Source organism: Balaenoptera ricei, chromosome 3, assembly GCF_028023285.1.
Source record: "Balaenoptera ricei isolate mBalRic1 chromosome 3, mBalRic1.hap2, whole genome shotgun sequence".
Taxonomy (NCBI): domain Eukaryota; kingdom Metazoa; phylum Chordata; class Mammalia; order Artiodactyla; family Balaenopteridae; genus Balaenoptera; species Balaenoptera ricei.
The window spans coordinates 26,468,567-26,486,402 of NC_082641.1; the positions used below are offsets into that span (position 1 = coordinate 26,468,567).

Consider the following 17,836-nt stretch of genomic DNA (forward strand, 5'->3'; position numbering starts at 1 on the left):
CATAAGGAGCTAGTATTTCCAATTAAATGTGTAAGAATTCATAATCTGAGGAACGGAAGTGGCTTTCTTCTCGCCTATCCTTCCTCCACAAGAGTCTGAATAGCTGTATGAAGACAAAATGTTCAGCCTCTTTTTGTAAGTTGGTGGCAGTTCTTCATTAAAGGAAGATCTTTTCAAGAAAGAAATTCAAAGTCTTTCCATCTTCCATGTGTGGAACATCTGTGCTAAAACCATTCCATGCACACATCTTTGAAGCAGTGACTTCCTAGAGGAAATACTTTGATTTTGGCTTTATTTAAATGCCTGAACTTCTATTGGAGAAACAAAAGATTTTCTAGTAAGAGCTCAGTTGGGAAGGAGACCAACCTCCAACCTGTTTAACCACTCAGAAGCCAAAGCAGCCTGGATTTTTTTAGTGCACCATGCAATGAAATCTCCCCACAACTTACAGCATACACTGACAGCTGGTTTGGGATGCTACTGACCCGGGGTGCAATCAATCACTGTGGTAATTAGATTTAATTTTCCTAATCTAACAGTGTCTGGCTCCATCATGTCTATATCTTCTATGTAGAAAACCATTACTCTCACTTAATAATACTTTGACATGCTTAAGATTTTTGCAGCTTAGTTCCCTAATATTAGAAATTACTTTTTGGTCACTGTAAATATAGCTATGCAAACTGCTATGTGTACCAAATAGTTTAATTTGGAGATTATCCTACTTCAGGAACTTTCATCTTAAACTGTTAAGCAGACCTGAATATCATTATACACTCTTCTGCAAGTCTTTTGCGTTCTTGTATTAACTCATTCAGAAAGATGGAATCAGCCATAAGTCAGTGGTGAGCCTGAAGGGTTTGGGATTTGAATGTTTCTGCAAGCCCAGGGAAGCATGGCTTCACTCTACAACATCCTGGGGTTACTCACTCCGAAAGAGTAACAGAGATCAGAGGACTATGTGAAAAACCTGTCTTCCTGGAAGGAGAGAAGGAAAGACGCGTCTGTTTCTATGCCTGCTTGCGCCTGTAGAACGCCTGTTTATGTTGTGAGGAAAAGCCGTCAGTATTGTTATCTCAGGAGATCGGGTTTGCTTTATGTGTGTGCATGTTATGCGTGCTATAACACGAAGCTGACCAACTGATAGCGCGACGAGGTACTGGTGTCCCTGGGAATTGTAATTGCTCGGTCGGTTAAAAAAAAAAAAAAAAGAATATCCAACCGTTGCTGATAATAGCACAAGGTGCATTTTGATAGTATAAAGGAGGGAACAGACGAAGTCATGCAAGTTCTGAGTATGTCTTACCCTCCAAAAAATAAGAAAGGAAAAGAAAGGAAAGCCTGGGGCAGAGGGAGTGTTACAGGGAGCGAATTGCTCAGGACTTCAAACACAGGGAGTCATTCTGTCAAGGGGAGGGGGCGGGCGGGGGCAGGCACTGGGCCTCTCTAACAAAGTCCTCCTCTCTTTGCTCCCTCCCACTTCATTCACTTGCAAATCAGTGTGTGCCCACAAGAGCCAGCTCTCCCGAGCCCGTAACCTTCTCGTCCCGAGAGCTGCAGTTTCAGCCGCGACAGCAAGTACCGCTGAGCGGGCGACCGCAGCGTCGGCGGAGGCAGGAGCAGCCTGGGCGGGTCGCAGGGTCTCCCCGGGCGCAGGAAGGCGAGCAGAGGTGGGTTCGGTCTCAGTTGGCCATGGTGCATGCCTTTTCTTTTTTTAATTCTGTAGCGTTGATGGAAGCCAATCAGAATGAGAGCCATCTCCGCCCGTTGGGTGCCGCACGCTGGAGTTGGGAGGGATGTTCAGCCTGCGAGCCCAGGTCGGGGCGGGCGCTCGGGTCCGGCTGCGCGGGCGGCGCTGCTGCCGCTGCCCAGAACGGGCGCCGGTTCCCGGGGAGCTTCGGCGCCGCTCCTCCGCCTTCTGGTAAGACCGCGGCGGGGCTTGGTGGGGGCATATGTGACGGGGCCGCCGGGAAGAACCCACTGTCTTTCTCTCCGCCGGCAGAGGCTGCCAAGGGAGCTCCGGCATTTGCAAAGTTGGCTGGTCAATTACCAAGGGCGCTGGTGCGTGCAGGACCCGCAGAGCCGTTTGGGGCTTGATTTATTCCCACCTGCCCACATTACAAGGGTCTGTGCAGGGACTGCTTTGGCCGAGTTACATTTCTTGGTTTGTGGGCTAAAGCAGAAAATTAGGTAGCTTGAGAACTCCCGAATGCTCCCAATAAGGAAAACTTCGGCTAAAGAGATGATTTGTCTCAGAGAAGAAGCTTTAAAAAAACTGTTAGCTTGCACGCTGGGGGCAACGCCTGCCGGCTCACATAGGGCAGAAATGCTTAGGTTGCAAGGAAAGTCCAACGTTGGACTCTGAAAATGGAGCACACCGTCCAGGGAAAAGTCATATGGAAGACGGAGCTCGCTCGTGCTCTTCCAAGGCTGGCCAGGCACAAATCTGGGGGATAACGCCTTCCCCGGACTGGTTGGAGAACAAACCAAGTGCGCCTGGTTTTAGGTGTCCGATGCAGGAAAAGTGGAGCCCCCAATGCGTTAATTACGGAATTTAATAAGAGGGAACGTTGCTATGTTGTGTATTGCAGAGCTGGGATTACTTCTGTAGTTATTCTTATGCCCACAGTTATCGGAAATCTCGAGATGGGAGATGCTGGAAAGGTCAGCGTCGTACTCAGAAGTGTTGTCACTGCTGCAATAAAATCTGTATTTTATGGGAAGTTATATGCAGGTCCTTGTTAGTGCAAGGGGCTGTTCACCTGAGTGAACTACAGAGAACATCCAAGTACCAAGAAGTTTAATCATCTGGAATAGCCACACATTTCTCTCTCCCTCTCATTTTTTTTTTTTTGTAAAGACATTTTAATTATGATATTCACACTATGGAGGTGTATTATCCCGTGTCTCAGCCAATATTCATTTTCACTTACTGAAGCACATAATGTGGGAAAGAAGAGGTTTTTTCCTGCAAAAAATGTTGCTGGAGTGGCTGATATGTACATGTCTGACTGCTTTGGAGGGGTGCACATGCAAAATATGGGCTTTCTGAGTGGTTATAATCCAGGGGGTGCAAAATCCTCCCTGTGTGGGAAAAGGAACACAGGGATATACCTTGTTAATGCACAACTCTTCTAAGAATGAAGAACAAATAAGCTTATACAAACGGTTACCAAGGATTGCTTATTTCCTTTCTTTTCTTGCTGATGCCTGTCCCTGAAAAGGAAAACCTTTGGTATTTTACTTTAGAAGAAAAAAATCTCTTCCAGTTTGGCTTGAGCATCATCCTTTGTGTATCAGCACTTGCACAGCTCTGTGCTGGCTGTTTTTTTAGAGAGCCATAAAACAAGTGGTGTGAAGAAAGGGATATGATCAAGCAGGAGGAGGGCAAAGTTTATGCCAGAGGCCAGATTTTCAATGCAGAGCTCAGAAACTTAAAAGAAATCTAACAATTTACTGGAAAATGCAGTCACACAGGATTGTATCTCACCCCCTTTTGCTCTTTGGTGTGCTCTAATTAAAAAGGTATTGGGGGGAAATAAAAGGCAGATCTTTTTCTACCTGTTTTGATGGTTCATGGCATACTTTAGAAGCAGAGGAAGTAACCCATGTCTTCAGAAAAACATGAGAAGCAGCAATACATTTCTGAAGGAAAACAGCAATGGTTAGTTCTTCTGTGCTTGTCTACAATTATCTTTTGCTACCATTATAAATGACAGACTGGTGTCTCTATAGGGACTTTTAGCCCTTTACTATCTGGCTTTTACATCAATTTATTGCAATTACATTTCTTAATGCTAACTCTGCAAAGGTAATATATAGAAACATAATCATTTTCTACCAAGTTGCCTACTATCAGAAAATGTGTATAATACCTCCTCCACCCACCACTTCCATCAGCTTTGCAAGTAAAAACTTAATCTGAGGCACTCTTCCTTTTTAAGCAAAAATCTATCTTGCAAAATATTGCTCTGAGATACTTCAAACGGCTAATATCTCTAGAAAGCACAACTACAGTACCAGGACATCAAATGACACTTCCTTTTTACAAATGTATCAGTAACTTGGAACAACAGGTTCTGAATATCTAACTAGAGCTAATTGAGTGATTGTGCTACATAAGGATAAAAAAAAGAGATAAAATATGACAAATAACCTGAATGAAACCATGTTTCTCCCTAAGGAAGTAAAATGTGCAGTCCCCCCTTCTGGCCCTTACTCGTTTTGCAGTCGTGAATGCCAACTTACAGAGGCTAAATCTTTTGAACTAAGTAAACTTTTTTTAGTTGGAAGGGACCTCTAGTGGGTTACACCATGCATTTCTCCCTGCAGTTCAGTTGCATCATGGATTTTGTTATTTAAAATAATACACACATAACAGCTTTCCCTTCACTATCAATATAAGATGTTCCTTATTTTTAACTTTGCCAAGACTGTACTTCTTTCACTCAAATTTACCCAATAATAATAATGGCTCAAAAAGCTCCACATGAAGAACCCCCACCATGGGGGTTCATATTGCATATATGAAGCAATATTTGCAGAAAAAAATTAATTAACCTTTCAGAGATCCATGAACATACACAAGTTATACTGAACTAGAGGCTTCTATTTTAAAGAAGTCCCCATTCAAATAAGCATATATTAAAAGTCCAAAAGATGCTTAGATGCATGTGTCACTCTTATTCCAGGAAGGGTTCTTTATTTCTCTCTTTGATGTATCACAACACATTTTAGGTAACCTAGTCCTTAAAAAAATTCTGCCTGGAACTCATAGTAAGATAAGTTCTACAGTGGTGAATCAGCCTTTTCTGCTGACAGTCTGCAGGTTTCAACTTCCAATTTAAAAATCTGTTCTAAAGTTTGAAATGTGTTCCAAATGAGATAACATCCGGCAGAAGCCAGTTGCTTCTGCTGCTAGCTTAGTCACAGCAGCCCATTCTTTGGGGTCGATCAGAATTAGGGTCTCGCTTATAAAAATAACGAGCAGTAACTCAGTCTGAATTGCATTTTTTAATAGTGTTTCAGCCTAGCTAGCGTCTACTGAGCTTACCTTATTTGCTTCACAAAAAGGTGAAAATGTAGATAATCAAACCTTCCTGGTTTAAATTTTTTTCTGAATAATGATTCTAAATACAAAGACTCAAGAACATCATGCTAATAGTGAAGTTGCTGAAAGAAGAAAATTAAAATTCACCTACACACAGAGCACCCAGTTGTGACACTGTTTAGAGAAGAAATAAAGAAACGTAGGGTTTGGGTTGTTTTTTTTTTTCTCTTCATTCTTTTCTTTTTTTCTCTCCATGAGGATTTTTTGTTTTATTTTGAACACAGATGAGAGTTTGAGAGAGTTTCCTAGATCTAAACAATATTTTTGTTTGAGCTTTCCTCTTATGAAGATTAAACCGGCCTACATTTTTTAAAGTTTCTATTCCTAAGGAATGCTCCCCTTTTCAAAGCAATCAGATGAGAAACCTCAAGGTTTTCCCTAATTAAGGTATACAGCCAAAAGTAGATAGTCTTTATAACCCCATCACTCACAAAGTAGAGAGAGAAGGTAAGAGGGGGAAAGTATAAATAATCCTTCAAAAAGGTGGTACACCTTCATTTACTACAGATGTAAATGGAGTAAAGCTCTTTAAGCCAAAATGATTAGGTCAGAGGGGACCAGATACAGTCTGTATTCTAACCGTTCAAGACTGAACTATCCAGGAAATTTTTAACTCTTCCAACAAAGAAAACTAACTGAAGAATGAATGCTGTGAGCACACATGCAGTGGACGCATATGCAGAGGGTTCTGTGTCCCCCATTCTCACAGATTATTAGAGATTATTTTACCTTGTTTCATCTGTTTAATATCATTACACTAAAACTGCTGGGTGCTCATTTCCTCTATTAATCAGATCACCTTGCTGAGATTTATAAGAGGAAGAGTTTAATTAAAGCCAGAATGTTACTATTAAATTTGATGTGCAGTATAAATGGGCAACATGGGTCCCAAGCTTTTCCTACCATATTCAGTGCTATCTTGTGGAAGAGAACAACTCAGGTAGAAGATGAGGAACATAAAGCTAGCCACACCACAGGGTATAATTTATCTTCATATTTCATCACTTGAAAAAGCACTGTGTTTTTCTCCTTCTATAATTCCCTAATTTGGTAGATCTGCCCAAAAGATGTTCAGGAGACCTAATAAATGATAGGAATGGAAAACAGCAAGAAAAAATTAAATTGAGGACGTGTCCCAGTTGAGTAAAATGAAAGGAGATGAGGAGGTGAATTTTTACATAAGAGGAAAACATATGAATAGAAATAGAATTAAAATTGCCATTTTTATACAGGGTGCATTTTCCACTTTATAAATATTGCTACTATTAAATACAACTTTATAAACATGATTACATCATTAACATGTTTATAAATACTATGCTTCTCTACCATGGAATGCAAATTTGAAAGTTATCCTTTAAAAAATCACCATCTAAAGGAAATGATCCTGCATGGATCATAAAATAAGCAGAGGAGTACATTTTTAAAAAGTGGTCTGAAATCCCAGCAGAATCAAAGAAAGGTTTTCTTAGTGCTTTGAAGAATATCGACTCCTTTCCTTCTATTATCTTTATTGTCCTGCGAGCTAAATAGATATACTGTGTGTCCTTCTGACACCTGCAACCCAAAGTATCCAGAAGTGATAAAGACCAAATATAAGTCATTCATTTGGATTCTGTATGTGGTATAGCGTGAAGAAAGACTGAACTAGCAGAACAGCACACCCCTACCCCATACATGACTGATAACAAATATGGCAAATATGTTTTAAAATGTGTATGTGAATATATATATATATATATATTCAGCCAAGATTAAAAAAATACCAGTAAGCTCAGAATTTTTATACATCCAAATAGTGACGATGATAATTATAAAGTAAATGATAATAAACCTTTACTGAGCTTTTCTACATGTCACACACTGTTCTAAGTATTTTACATGCATTCTGTATGTTAATAATTATACAGTAAGTCAATAGGAAAATGTTATACTTGTATCCTTTTAAGCCCTTTTTTGGTTTGAATTTCTAGGAAATTTGTTTGAGCCAAGCACTTAATGAATGTGCTGTTAACAAACACTTCTGGTATCTTAGAAGTAAAAGTGTGACTCTCTGAGAAATACAAAGCAGCAGAGAGCATGGGAATGATTTGATTATTCTGAGCAGAGCAAAGCAGATTTTTAAGGCTGAGGAAAATGTCTGTAGGTTATTCAGTTTTTAAAAACCACTTGGAAGTATGGATTAGAGTTTATAATTGTAGTAAAAAGGATTGTGTGGGCCATTTTTCTGAGCATAATAATGGTATTTTTTATAAGAGAATAAATTATCTTCTCTTGCCTTCAGAGAGGGCCTCAAGTTGGAGGGGATACTTCAGGAAGGTAGCTAAACATGATAACTATTTATTTCATTGACAGGGGGCTTCGCAACCTCACTGCACCCCCTGAGGGCCTCAGTCCTTTCTTAGTGCATTGACAAACTCACTATATGCATAGCTCTGGGGACTGTAGGTAGAGTTGAATAAGACTGTATTTATTTCCTTCCTTTTCTGGTGGGTAAAAATAGTTATTTTCTTCTTTTATGACCACAGTTTTGTTATTTCATTCCCATCACAGTTCAGTGTTTGTTCTGAATCATGTCTTTACCAGGTAAAATTTTACAAGAAAAGGGATGAGGTGGGGAAGCAGGAAGGAGAAAGGAAGAAAGACATCCTCTTAACAATACAATAATATTATATGTGGTTGACAGTGATAAGCCATTTTCATTAAACTCTATTCTTTCTATTACCACCATTCAAAAAGTCATGTAGTTAATCCAGCCTTCATGGACAGTTTGACAATTAGAAATATACTCAGAGAATGTGAGACACAGAAAGGAGCTTAGAGATGACTTTACCCAACGCCCCTCATTTACATTTGAGATACCTGATGACCAGAGAGATGAAGTGACTTGTCCATGGATAAACTAAATTCATTTTGTTCTTTATCTCTATCTATGTCTTCTGTAACTTGACTTCTAGTTGTGGAGTATTATGACTTTTTATCATCTCCACTCAATTCTGGCATTAAAAATTGAAAGAGGAAATTTAAATCTATAATATTGTTATTTACAAATATGCTGTGAAGGAGCAGGCATGGAAACTTATGGAGAAAAGAAGGATTTAGATATCCTTAGGAATTTTATGTGTTCATACCTTTTGTAAAGCTCCTATTGCAAAGAAGAACTAAAATTTTCCTTCAAAATTTTGACCACTACTTGGGGCACATGATAAAAATGTAGGTTTTTGTTTTATTTGTAATGGCTTGAGGGTAATTTTGAGTGAACTTTATCTAAATCAGTAATTCCTCAGGCTATCCAAAGTCAAGTGTGCATCTTTGCCCAAAAAAGAAAAAGTTTATTGGTCAGTGATCAGATATGAAACATGATGACAACCTATTTATTATGTTTTTCATAACTCTCAATTTATTCAATTTAAGGACTCAGTGACCTTCCCACTTCTTTGGAGTTACAATGGCAGTTTTTTCACGAAAGTGTATCGATAAATTATATTGTTTTTTTCCCTTGACAAAATTAAAATCTGCAAGCAACCCAATGTCAACCCTCCCCCCTTTAAAAAAATAACTGTTAATGTTCCGTGAAATCCAAAAGTCTGAGGACCACTGGGTTAGATAATGAATAACATAATGCTGTAAAATGATTGACTTAGTCTTTTACTTGTTTGGATGAGTAAAAACTAAAGGGGAATTACAATGATAAGCCAAATAGATGGCCCAAAATATAAAGTCGTTCAAACAAAAGTTATCTTTTGATCCCTTAATTAAGCTTTATAGAGATTAATAATAACATTTGGAATACTAATACAACCTTTGACTATATTAATAGGTCCTCCAAAATTGTGCTTTGCCAAGATGATGGCCAGAATGTGTCATCAGCAATGAATTCGTCTACTTGATTACATAGTGGATTATTCAGTAGAAAACAAGAACTTTTAAATTTATATCTAATTTTTTTAAAAACCCAGCTCAATTTAACTGTACACATTATTAAAGGGGTATCTTTTTTTCCTAAAAGTGAACTACATATAACTGTGAACTAACACAAATTTTCTAAGGTGTCAATTTGTATTTTAAGGTATGTGTTGTTACATCAAAAAGCAATTGCCTTCTAGCTTATAGTACAGATTTCAGTCATGAAAATGAGCTTATCATATTTTGAGCTGCAAAGCATAAACCGCCTTTGCAGGATTAAAAAAAGAGAGTTTTATTAATCTACTATCATCCATTTTATAAAATGTTTGGCACTGCTCAATTTCACATTCAACTAAAATATTCTAATCTCTTCTTAGCAACAGGTTCTGATTTAACACTGATCAAAACCGTGTGGTCAGACTAAGTAATCACCAATGTAAAATGATAAAATTCACCAAGACTGGTATATGACTGCTGATCCTAATTTGAATCAAGTAGAGCTACTATATCTTCCAGCAATTATTCGCTAGTAAATTACTTGTACAAAAGTATCTAGTTGGGATTTTGTCAGTGTTTCATAAAGAATTAAATTCTATGAGGAAGGCCTTGTGATAAAGATCAGTGCCACAGTTTTACTCTCTTTCTGACTCATATTCCTTTTTATCAAGAGAGGTGTTTGGGGCAGGTCCTAATTAAGACAGCAGAATGAAGGGGTCATTTACTGGTAACTGTCATCAAGAGGAGGTGGTCCCAAACCTCCAGATCCAGAAAGTACCAGCTCTGCAATAATTTTTGCATTCAAGGAACATGTATTTACCTGCAGGTAAACTGCCTTTGAAATAAGTGCAGGCATGCCAAATACAGGTCCCATATTTTAAAATTTTGTGTCACGATGCTTCCCTTTCTTCCTCAATGTGCTTTTAAATTCTCAGATGCCACATTCCAAAATATCTTTACAAATAGCACCATGGTTTATGTTTTAACTTTCCCCCCTTGAATTCAAACATGTGTGTACTTTGTGTTCTAAAAAGCAATGCAATTAAGTTTAAGAGATGACCCAATAGAGGGAAGGACACTGCTAGATATCTAGTAATCGTGTGAATAACCACTTTTTCACCAAATAGAATGCTAAATAGGACAGTTACTTTACTTAAAATATGAAGTTGAAAGCTACATAAGAGTAAAATGCTCTCAAGCGACTGAGTTTAATGTGATGTAATGAAAATTTTTATATAGTGGACAGAGAGGGGAGAAATTATTGAAACCCTATGCTGGGTTAATTGTGCACCAAACAACAAGAAGTTCGCTTTGCACCCTGGATGTTCTGAACATTAATAGAGCATATGTCTGCCTCCCAATTTGTCACTAAATTAAGATAGATTTTTTAATTGCTTATTTTTTCTTCTTTCTCCATATGATAATCATGGCTGTTTAGAGAAACCAATCACGAAAACAAGAGCCAAACCTGCCCTGCTTTGTAATTAAGAAATAGGCAATAATATCCATGATGTTATCAAGAAAGACTTTAAAGCAAGTGAAATTTGGGCTCAACAATCCAAAGAAGCAGCCACAAGGCTCCAACTCCTCAGAAGATACTGCACTTGTCAAATACTTTCCAATTTAGTTTTCACCTGATTGACAAGTGCTCCTAAAAACAATGCCAAGACTTTAGGAAATTTTCTTGATTCCCTGTACAGCGAGAGCCCACATGATACAAATATAAGATGCCTTGTGGAATGAATAAATACAGGTTGGGAAGAAAGGAGAAAATGGTTTTAAAATATCACTTCTTCCATCTCAAGATCACAGTTTTAAGATGAAGGCATCACTAGCAAATGTAAGCATATAGTGAAGGCTCAATAAATGCTTACTGTGAAATTCTTCTCATACAAGCTGCAAAAGATTCTCTTAAATATTTCTCCAATTTATTTCCTTTTCAAGTTTATTCACACCAGTGAAAAAATATAACTTTTCTATCCTGTGCTATAATTTTTAATAATTCTGACTCCTTTAAAAGGAGTCAGTTTGAAAGGAAAACCCTATCAATGGTGTCCTGAGAGCTAGAGGGACTAGGCATGTAAACAGAGCTACTCAGCTTTCAAAATTGGCCACCAGACCTCTTCTTCCTCCAGGCAGATTTTTATTAAACTTGGTATTAAACAATGTTGCCTTGAGCCTGATTAACAATTTATGCCTTCCTAAACAGTTTAACAGAAGTCTGCCATTTTGATTTTTTAATTCTTAATTTGTGTTTGGAAACAGGATGTTACCTCTGAGTTTACACTTTCAATTTACGTATTTTATTTTTCAGAATTCAAACCTAAACTAAACATTGTTCTTTCTGAATTTTTTTTCTTTTACAGTTTTAGTATCCATGTGTGCTACTGTATATTTTCTATGATAAATAAAGCAGTTGCTTTTTTTGCTAAGTGACTTTTTTTTTTACCTCTCATTCAAATAATCCTAAATGTTCTTTTTAAAATATTTTGAATCTATTACTTGAGAAAAAATAAGAAAGATTATTGGGAAAAATGAGTAGAATAATAATAAAAGCTAACACTTGGCACTTACAATATTGCAGGCTCTATTCTAAATGGTTACGTGAATTTAATGTTCACAACAATGTTCTGAAGTAAATACTGTCAATCTTCCAATTTTAAAGACAAAACTGGGAGACAGAGCACTTAGGCAACTTGCCCAGTGTCATACACCTAGTACTTGTCAGAGCTAAAATTAAATCCTGGCAGTCTTGATAGCCCAGACTCTTAAATATTAAATTCTAGTGCCTCTTATGCTTAATATATATGTATGTATATATACCCAAATAGATGGTAGATAGATGGATAGATTCAAATGTTTATATCTCAAATCCAAAAATAATGTCAAAGGTGTAGAGATTTATATATATATATATATATATATATATATACACACACACACACACACACACACACATATATATATCCACGTACATATATATGCAATATATATAACGCGTACATTTTTCTCAGGACTCAAAAAATATAATTAACATCTTTCCCTTTCATACCTCAATGAATTCATCAGTATATTCCCACAACAAGTTAGATCAATTAATTATAGCCCAAAGCAGCAGATATCAGCCTCACAAAAGCCTTTTAGCTTTAGGCCAGGCTTTTCACTTTAATTTGAGTCAGTCTTACAATCACTTACTGTTGGTCCCAAGGGAAACCTGGCAAGAGTTTTTGGAAGGTTCAGACTCAGCATTCATTAATTTATTCATTCTATAATATTTATTGAGACCCTCCTGTGCCCAGTCCTGGAGAGACACTGGGTGATAAGACAACATACACTAGCACTTTGAGGGAAACAGATTCTTTCCTCATATTCTATACAAGATAAATCCCATAAGAACTAAAGATTAAGAGTACAAAATAAAACTGTAACTTTACTGACAATTAGGTAAATATATATTTATAATCTTGGGATAGTAATGGACTTCCTAAGCATGAAGCCAGAACTTGAAAACAAAGTGAAGGAAGACAGCAAAGTGAAGGAAAGCTTGCTCTAGTAATAAAAGGCCAATCAATAGTGCCAGCTTTGTATAAAATGAATAGGACATTCAGAGTTGATTATATTTGTCTTCTCCCCATACCTGCATCTTACATGAACATGGAAATTAGCCTTTAGTTTCAGTATATTATGATTTATAGGGTCTCTATTCAATTTAAGATTTTGGTTTTTGACCTCCTGCCCCAGTTTAGAAAGAACCACCACATCCCTCTTCACTACCAAAAGCTTAGTACAGTTTTATTTTTAATAGAATGCCTCAGAATACTTTCATGTTGTTTCTTTCACTAATCCCTACAATTCCCCCAATGAGTTTGTGGTACAATATAAAGTAGAAATACTTTTCAGCAAGAAATCATTTTACACAAGAAATTTAAGATTTAGGTGATGGCATTTCAATTTAATTCAATAACCATTTAATTAACACTTAAGTACAAGACATTGCGTTGGGTGCCATAGATAACACCATGACATCCAGTTGGTTACAATATGTATTTAATACAGGCATACCTCAGATATTGTAGGTTTGGTTCCAGACAACTGCAATAAAGCAAGCCACATGAATTTTCTGGTTTCCCAGTTCACATAAAAAGTATGCTTTCACTATACTGTACTCTATTAAGTGTGAGATAGTATTATGTCTTTAAAAATGTACATATCTTAATTTTAAAATAATTTATTGCTAAAAAATGCTAACCATCACCTGAGCCTTCAATAAGTCGTAATCTTTTTGCTGGCGAAGGGTTTGAAATATTGCGAGAATTACCAAAATGTGACAAAGAGACACAAAGTGAGCAAATGCTGTTGGAAAAATGGCACCAACAGACTTGCCCAATGCACAGTTGCCACAAACCTTCAATTTGCCAAAAACAGTAACTGGGAAGTATAATAAAGCGAGGTGCAATAAAAGGAAGTATGCTTGTATTAAATAATACTGCTAGAAACTGCCATTTTAGAAACTTATTCAATGAATAGATAGATATTCTGTCAGGATTCAATCTTTCAGTCATGAAATAGATTAAGGTCTACCATTGCTAAACCTAGACTTTAATGTGTTGACACCCAAGCTCAGTACCAGTATTAATATTCAGCTGGTGTACACCGGAACAGCTGTCCAGGTTGCTTACCTCCAGTGTCCCCCCTCATCTTCACTGACCGAATGGCACTGGATCTTCAAGGAAAAGGGCAAGAATCTGTTTGTCTAGGAAACTTTCCCTGACTTCCACTCACCTGTCCTGGACTCAGCTTAGATTTTTCACTGCATGATCTTATAATAGCCTTTACTTAGCCTCAGTACAACTGTAAACATGTTGTTTCAAAAGCATCTACAAGATTGTTCAGGTCTCACCTATCACACTGTAAGTACCTAGAGAACAAGGCCTCTGGGTCTTACATTTATCACTAAGGCCTAGCACTGTTTTTGACAAATGATGTTTGTTGAAAGAAGAAATGGAGAGTATTCATTATAAAATTCTGGACTACCTTTATATGCTTTTACATTATTCATGTTGAATGTTAGTTTTTGTTTCTTGTAACCTGATTTCCTTTGAACATATTGCAGGAATACACTTAACAAGCAAGAAAGGTCAGTGCCAGCCTCCTAGACAGCCCAGAACAAAGGGGTATACCCAACAGAAGGGTGATGGCCCCAGGATGACCTTGGTGCCTGCGGCCAAATGTCCAAAATAGGGTTACAGACCACATCACTGATGGGTCTCCTAATACAATACTTGAATTTTTTATTTGGGATGTTTTCTTATCTAAAAGTTGCAATTTCTTTGGTCACTCCACCCCAAGGCATAGAATTGTTTAGAGCTTTTATTAATGTGTTCAGGTTGAAAACTAGAGCTGTGTATATTTTCTCTCTTTGGTGTGTAGGCTAGCATGATAAACCTTGGTTATCTTTTGGTTTATTATCTACCCATAATAGTACATCAAATGGAATCTACAAAACAATCTTATGTACATGTTTTATGAGCAAAATCATTTTTCCCCTAAATTCCTACCCTAGACATGTTTCTTGAGGTTCTATAGGAAGTCTAATACCAGATTCTACATACCTTGTTATAACCTTGAACAGGACTGCACAAAATAGACTGAATTAAATTCAACTGATTATGTAGTCCTGTTTCATTCCTTAAGTGGCAGTCAATGCATGGAATGGGATCTTCATGAATATTATTTGGCAATGAAATATGCAGTTCAGCCCAGCTCTCTCTGAGCATGCAAAGTGTTTTGTAAGGTTTGAGATGAAGTGGGAGAGGTTTGGATGATGTTCTTTATACTTCCTCTATTTAGTGTGATATCCATCAGCCTGAAGTCAAAGGTACATGGAGAATTTTAAACTTACTAATCAATAGAAGTTAGTTTGTTTTACGTAAGTGGATTTCCTAGAGCAGAATAGGTACCATGGTACATTCTGGACAATTTGTCTCTTATATCTCACCACTATGGGAAATTGTAACTTCCAAGGAAAGGGAGTAGAACTATGGGTTCAGAAAAGTTAGGAAAGTGAGTCCCAACACTGCTTCTCTGCCTCTACACCATTCCTTTGGTTAACACTTTCAATCAGTAACATCTTGCGTTAACACAAGTAACCTAAACATTGTAGGTGCAGCCTCTCCCACACTTCACATCCCCAACTTTAGAATGATAAGTAGAGAATTAAAGGATTTTCCGGAGTGATTAAGCTATTCCGGGTAAAGGGGAAGCCAGTAAGTACGCCTACTAACAGAGGAAAGGCAATCAAAAGTAAGCTATAGTAATTCATGTTCAGCATCCTAAAAATCTGATTAATTCTTACTCTTTCTCACCAAGTATTTTCAGCTTGTGTATTAGGATGCTTTGGGCTATGGGTGAGAAAAAAATCCCATTTCAAATTGGAAAGAAATAAATACAATTATATTTTACAAAAGAGACAGTCCATAGAAACACAGGTTCCAAGTGATCCATAGATGACTGGAATGATCAAAAACTCTAGATCTTTCTGTTTATCCCTCCTGCCATCTTCAGCATCAATGACATTCAACCAATGATTTCCCTCAAACTTTAAGATGATTGCCAGTGGCTACTGGGACTACATCCTTCCTTATTTTTGTCTAGCAGAAGAGAGAGAAAAACCTCTCTCACAATCAAGGATTAAGGGTAGTATCCTTCAGTCAGACTGAGCCAGTTCAGGACATATGACCACTCAATATATTACTAATTGCTGGGAAATCCCATGTGCTAATTGGCTTTTTAGACTAAAGATCTATTCTTGGGATCAGCTTCCCTTGATTTGTGTGTATGTGTGAGTGTGAGTGTGTGTGTGTGTGTGTGTTTGGGGGAGGAAAGATACCTAGACAAAACTGTGATTCTATCAGGAAGAAAGAAGATGAGAAATGGACGTTGGGTAGTTAACAAACCCTGTCTACTACAATTTAGCCCGAGAATCAGTATTATTCTAAGTGAAAATCTAAGTGTTACATAGGTGAGGGATTCAATGGAATTCAGTTTCATAAACCATAGCTTTAGAGGTAATAGATAATAAGACCAAAACCCCCCTATTCCATCAAGTGAGGAGTACCTGCAAAATGGCAACTAGAATGATACTAAACCATTTTAATGACCTCTGTTCCTATCTTTTATTTTACTCTGTGCATGAAGTGGGTTTTTGGTGTATTTTGGGGGGGAATTTACTGACTAGAAATACATCACTGTCCAAAAAGAAAACATTTTTTCCATCTAGGGAATTGAGGATTAACTAGCTGGAAGGGAAATATAATTTCATTTTGTTCTCATAGTCTCATTTAGAAAATAATCTTAAGAGATTCAAAGGACATCATGCCATGTGAGCACTCTCCTTGCTCTCAAGGGACTTGGCCTGGGCTTTAACTTTTCTAGCATTTTCTGAAGTGTTTTCTTAAGCAACATTTTTGCCTTTAGCACTGTCCTAACCACTGGAGCTTTAAGAAATCTTTAAAAAGTGTTGTTTAAAAATAGCATCACAAAACAATTTTCTTTTCTCTGCCTTACTAAAAATATCCCAAATCTTTCTTTAAGAATGTTTTTTTTTCTTTTCGGTTTTATTTGAAAGGCAACTAAGCTGAAATGCAGATGTTTATCTAAATCCAAGTCAAAACGGTATGAAAAATAATTACAAAATGTAAAAATGAAAGCTCAACAGAGTGCTGCCCCTGCTACTTTGGTAATTTAAGGCAAAAGTGAGGTTCTGGGGTTGCTTTTTTACAAATGCATTTATGTGGATGTGCTGTATGCCACACAACAGGATGTTCTGAACATCCTGTAATAAAGTCTAAAATCTTACATTTTTTTCTTCATCTTATTTGTGTTCCCTTAGAACTGACCTTGCCACAATGAGTTCACTCACCTCTGCAATTGTTTAACTATGATAAAAACGTCTTTTTTTTTGCCAAGCAATTTAGGGGCAGAATTAAGGAGCCATGACCATAAAGGCTTCAAATTTAAGTAGGAGATGAGTTACATGTGAAATTTTGAGGAAAGGGGGCATTGAGCTCTTAAACTGTCCTACTTTGCGTGACAAGGGGAGTCCCAGGTTGACTGTGTAGGTACAAATACTTCACAGCTGGGCAGATGACCCTGTTGGATGTTTCTCTTAGTGCATTTTTCTCCTATAAATGAGGATAATGGTAGTTTCAACTTCAGAAGGGTGTTGTGAGGAGTAACTGAGATAATGCTAAGCATGTAGGAAGCACCCCCAAAATATTAGGTGTTTCTGTTGCTGCTGTTATTGTTATCGTGACTTATTCCAAACATTCAATCAATTTGAGGGTCCTGGGTATTTTTAACATGCTACAAGTTTTGTTTTTTGTTTTTTTTTTAAATTTCACTAATTGAAATGATGCACATTTTTTATGTCACCAACGTAATGTGCCACTGAGGGCAACATGCCCATAATTCTACTCACTGAAACGGGTTTTGGCTGACACAGTGAATGTGCCAAATGTGGCTTAAATTCAGAATTTCCTCAAAACCTCTTCAGCACCGTTCCCCAGAAAATCTGCAACCCGAGCTGGGCTCCTCATTTGGGTTTGCAAAGGTGTGAACTAACTGCATTCAAAATGAAGTAAAAATTGTAGATATGAGTTCTGTTCAGCACATCATTCTCTTCGGGATCTTATTCTAACCTGCCGGCCAGCTGCCCTTGCCCATGTGGCAACAAATGGAGGAAAAAAGCAAGAGACCACAACTCTGGCCTCGGAAACACGTGGCGCTGGCATGAGAAGGCACACATGCACGTACACAACAGAC

At 37.5% G+C, this 17,836-nt stretch overlaps 1 protein-coding gene across 2 annotated transcripts in view; it reads left to right on the plus strand.

Moving 5' to 3' along the window:
- Nucleotides 1-1,497: 1,497 nt before the first annotated feature.
- Nucleotides 1,498-17,836, plus strand: part of CDH6 (cadherin 6) — a 127,067-nt gene continuing 110,728 nt past the window's right edge. The window contains exon 1 of one of the 2 annotated variants that reach the window (XM_059916158.1): nucleotides 1,498-1,670. The gene's annotated coding sequence lies outside the window, so the exon portion shown is untranslated. Of the gene's footprint in view, nucleotides 1,671-1,817; nucleotides 1,922-17,836 lie in introns of those variants that run through there. The other variant, XM_059916159.1, reaches the window with a different exon arrangement.